Below are 4,886 nucleotides of genomic sequence, written 5' to 3'. Positions count from 1 at the left end.
GCTTTTTGCTTTTTGCATTTTCTTTGACTGTTGTGTCAATGTTTTCTATGGTGTCTTCTGCCCTTGAGGTTCTCTCTTCTATCTCTTGCATTCTGTTGGTGATGCTTGCATCTATGACTCCTGATTTCTTCCTTAGGTTTTGTATCTCCTGAGTTGTCTCTCTTTCTGATTTCTTTATTGTTTTTACTTCCATTTTTAGATTCTGGATGTTTTTGCTCATTTCCTTCACCTGTTTGACTGTGTTTTCCTGTAGTTCTTTAAGGGATTTTTGTGTTTCCTCTTGAAGGGCTTCTAGCTGTTTATCTGTGTTCTCCTGTATTTCTTTGAGGGTGCTATTTATGTCTTTCTTAAAGTCCTGTATCATCACCATGAGAAGTGATTTTACATGTGAATCTTGCTTTTCCAGTGTAATGATGTGTCCAGGACTTGCTATGGTGGGAGAATTGGGTTCTGATGATGCCAAGTAACCTTGGTTTGTGTTGTTTATTTTCTTATGCTTGCCCCCTCCCCCCCACCATCTGGTTATCTCTAGTACTACCTGCCCTTGCTAAATCTGACTGAAGTCTGTCCTTCCTGGTTGTATCAGAACTGCTCAGAGTCAAGCTGTCTCTGTGATCCTTTGATTCTGTGATCCTGTGATTCAGTGATCCTGTGATCCTGGGCTTGTTAGAGCACCTGGGAGTGGAACTTCCTCTGGGTGTTGTGGGACTGGCTGTGGAGCTCGCGCCCAAGGTTTTCTCAGGACACCAGCTCAGAGAGACTGGAAGGAACCAGAGCCACTGGGCTGGTGGAGTTCCTGTGTGCCTGGTCCTGCTGGTCCCAGTTACTCCCGTTGTTGGGACAGATGTTGGGTCCTCATCACTTCTGATCCTGGGCATGTTAGAGCACCTGGGAGTGGAGCTTCCTCTGGGTGTTGTGGGACTGGCTAGCATCCTTGATTCTAAAGTCAGAACCATATGGCTGAAGATGACCAGTTCTGCTTGCTGTGGTTGGAACATGTCTATCTATCTCATTTAAATGCATTTTCACTAGCTTTCTGTTTTCAATGGTTTCCTTCACTGCCTAAATTGGTCCTGGGATTCATTCTGGGTAGACTAGGCTGGGTTCTAATTCAGAAATCCACTTGTTTCCTCCTCCCTAGTTCTGGATTTAAAGTTATATGCCACCACATGGGTCCCAAAGCTTTTCTTTAATTCCTTCTCACAATTTGGATTCTTAACTATTTGAAGTCTTGATCTGAGGCCACTCCCTTTATCCCATTTAAGGTCAAGCTTTTCTTTAAGCTTTTTATCTCTTTTAGCATAAGACTTAGCTCTGTCACTTTTACTGGCACTCTTTTTCTCACATTGTTCATTTTGTAGTTTTCCTTGTTTAGCTTGCTTCTTTCATTATAAATATACAGAAGGGTCACCACTAATAGCCACATGACAGAGTTAATACGAGGCTGTCCTGAAATCTCATCTGCCAATGCAGTTGATCCAAAACTCTTTAATTTGGTTGGCTTCAGGCAGATTTTTTGTTTTGTGTGCATTGGTATTTTGTCTGCATATATGTCTGTATGAAGGCGTTAGATCCTCAGAAACTGGAGTTACAAACTGTTGTGAGCTACTATGTGGGTTCTGGAAATTGAACCTGGTCCTCTGGAAGACAGCAAATAGTCTTAACTTCTGAGCCATCTCTCCAGCCCTCAGGCATATTTTTTGAACAATGGAAGAAAAGAACCATATTCTTCATCAAAATATCACAAGAATGATCAACAGTGCAATTTAGTAATATTCTTCTCCTCTTAAAACTCTTGATCGAGGCCATCAAAATAGATATCATTTTCAGTACTCTCTTTCCTGCTCTTACTAGTATAGTCCATTAAGACCCATTTACAGTGTCACTCTTAGAAAGGAAAGTACTTAATTAGGATTTCCTTACAGATTCAGAGCTTTAGTCCATTGTCATCATGGTGGAAAGCATGGTGGTTTGCAGGCAGACGTGGTACTGCAGAGATAGCTGAGAGTTCTACATACAGATAAGCAGGAAACAGGAAGAGAGAGATACACTGAGCCTGGCATGAGCATTTGTTTGTTTGTTTGTTTTCTAGACAGGGTTTCTCTGTATAGCCCTGGCTGTCCTGGAACTCACTCTGTAGACCAGACTGGCCTCAAACTCAGAAATCTGCCTGCCTCTGCCTCCCAAGTGCTTGGATTAAAGGCGTGAGCCACCACCTGGCTTGAGCATTTGAAACCCCAAAGCTAACCCCACAGTGGCACACTTCCTCCAAGAAGGCCACATCTACTCCAACAAGGCTATACTACTCCTGGTGACCAAGCATTCAAATCTATGAGCCTATGAGGGCCATTCTATTTCAAATGAAAAAAGTTTGTGCCTCAATTAACATTCATTGTATAATTTCAGATGAACATTTACATTTGAAAAATGAAATGTTATCATTTGAATTCTTTTTAATATCTTCATTATTGTGCTAGTCACCTTCCTATTCCTGTAACAAAATGCTGTATATAATTGACTTAAGATGAAAGGTTTGTTTTAGTTACAGTTTCAGCTGATCGTCTGTTGATCTTATTAATCTTAATGCTGTAGTGAGGCAGCCTCTCTTCCTAGAGATGATGACCATGTAATGATGGCCTGAAAAAAAAAGAGAGAGGAAAAAGAGGAAGGAGCTAGGGTTCTATTATTAACTTCAAGGAACTGCTATCACTTATACAATTTCTTAGCCTTACCTCCTAAGGGCTTTATCACTTCTCAACCACTCAGTGGTCCAGAAACTAAGGCTTCTATACACTGGCATTGAGAAAATACTAGTGCAGACTGTGACAGTTGCAGTAAACAACTGATTTGTAAGATATGTTTCTATAGACTGTGTATAGATTGGTTTTATGTCATGGAAGTAAAGATTTGCTCAAATATTCCAGCTGTGTTTTAGGTGGAAGAGAGGTAAGAACACACACGCACACTCACATACCCATACACACACACTATACCATCAGTAGACTGACTGAAAACATCAAATTCTAAATGAATTAGGCATTGGCAGCTAATGTACAATCCTCGCTGTGCCCCTTGACCTTTGATAGTTTGTTACTACCATGCTGCTTTTAACCTTCCTGGCAGCATATCATTTAGTTAAAGGCTATATTGGGAAGTTCTTTAAGTTCTCTGAGGGTATACATATGACTGGCATATAAAGTTCTTATAATGAGGATGATTTCAATGTCTAAAAAATGTCAAGACTTAGTTTAAAGTGGTCTTCAATAAAGGTTGTAGATGCTATAGTAGGGGCTTCCTGTGCTTAATGTAGATGGCCTCTGACTCACAGAGTCTCCACTTTAAGATGTTAAGGCTTTACAATGCTGTGAATGTGGTAAATGCTAAGTAGTAACAAAACTTGGAATATTTGGATTTTGATCTTTTCCTAGCCTAATGACATATGGAGAAGCCATGCAGCTCCATGATTGAGGAGAGCAACTGCCTTACTGTGGTATGCTATGGTGCCAAGCTATCATATTCCAGAACTTAGTGGTGCTCAGTGTACACTTGGCTCATCATATTTTCATTTTATGGTGGGTTTTTAGGAATGGGACTCCTTTTGTAAGTCAAAGAACATCTATGATTAATGTGTCCCTGAGACATCCACGAATCATGTTTGGGTTATGCTTAGTATTCTTTCTGTTTTATACACAGCTAATAGAACTCCAAAAGGCAAACAGCTACTATAATTTTCTTTTGAAACAAAGCTTAAGTTTTGTCCAACAGAAGTCAGATTTTCCTAGCTTTAGACCTTTCTGTTAACAAGTAAACCAGTGGGCTGCCCTTGGTGCAAACACTTTCCATTCTGGTGCCTCTGCTCATCCAATTGTTTGGTCTATAATTGTGGTATAATTACTGTTTACCTACATATATTTTCCTCTAGAAAATGATGAATCAGATATTGAGAGCATGTGCATATTCTGTTCTGAACCCATTTTCTGTTATATACATCACAATCTTCTCATGTACAGACAAGAATAGTAACACAAAAGTGTCATTTATCAAACACTTATATTTCAGACACTTCTGAAAGCATTTTATAGCATCAACTCACTTTAGCTTTTCAATGTATCCTTTGTTGTTCCCATTTTACAGACTCTGAAATTGAAGTAGGGAGAAATAACACTCCAGTTGCATATGTAGCAGAGGATGGCCTAGTAGGTCATCAATGGGAGGAGAAGCCCTTAGTCCTGTGAAGGTTCTATCCCCCAGTGTAGGGGAATGCCAGGGCCAGGAAGCAGGAGAGGGTGGGTTGGTGAGCAGGGGGAGGGGGGAGAATATTTTTTTTTCCAGAGGGGAAACCGGGAAAGGGGATATCATTTGAAATGTAAATAAAGAAAATATATAATAAAAAAATAAATACCCTAGCTTAGCTTATAGCTGGTGGGTCAAGATTGGAATTTAGGCAGTTTAACAACTAAAAGTGTTGTTTCAACTACCACTCTGAGGTTTTTGTTTTTGATCTTTTTTTGTAGAAAGAATAAGAAGTTTTGAATATTTGCTTGTTTCTGGCCCTCAGTGAGTACTGCTGATCTACCCTGGTATGCATACTTGGTTGACTATTTGACTCACATGGCCACAGTGAAGGACTATGTGATACAAGGCTCTAGACACATGTACCTGATAGATAGCCTTGCTTGAATGTGAAGAATTTTCTGTCATCAGGAGTTAGGTATAACACTTTAAGATCTTTGTGGTGAAAATCATCCACTTACCACCCAAGGCTTATTTTTTTTCCTAGACAGGGTTTCCTCTGTATAGCCCTTGCTGTCCTGTAATTCACTCTGTAGACCAGGCTGGCCTCAAACTCAGAAATCCACCTGCCTCTGCCTCCCAAGTACTGGCAT

General features: G+C 40.2%; 1 protein-coding gene and 1 long non-coding RNA gene across 2 annotated transcripts in view; both read left to right on the top strand.

Annotated features, from left to right (window-relative positions):
• The window catches only part of Fgf14 (fibroblast growth factor 14), a 669,954-nt gene that overhangs the window by 29,634 nt on the left and 635,434 nt on the right, over window positions 1–4,886 (top strand). The gene's annotated exons all lie outside the window — the stretch shown is intronic.
• Window positions 1–4,886, top strand: part of LOC116084632 — a 372,091-nt gene that overhangs the window by 22,441 nt on the left and 344,764 nt on the right. The window lies entirely within an intron of this gene.

Source organism: Mastomys coucha, unplaced genomic scaffold (assembly GCF_008632895.1).
Source record: "Mastomys coucha isolate ucsf_1 unplaced genomic scaffold, UCSF_Mcou_1 pScaffold9, whole genome shotgun sequence".
Taxonomy (NCBI): domain Eukaryota; kingdom Metazoa; phylum Chordata; class Mammalia; order Rodentia; family Muridae; genus Mastomys; species Mastomys coucha.
The sequence above is the reverse complement of the archived record's forward strand: the minus strand, read 5'-3'. Positions and strand labels throughout refer to the sequence as shown.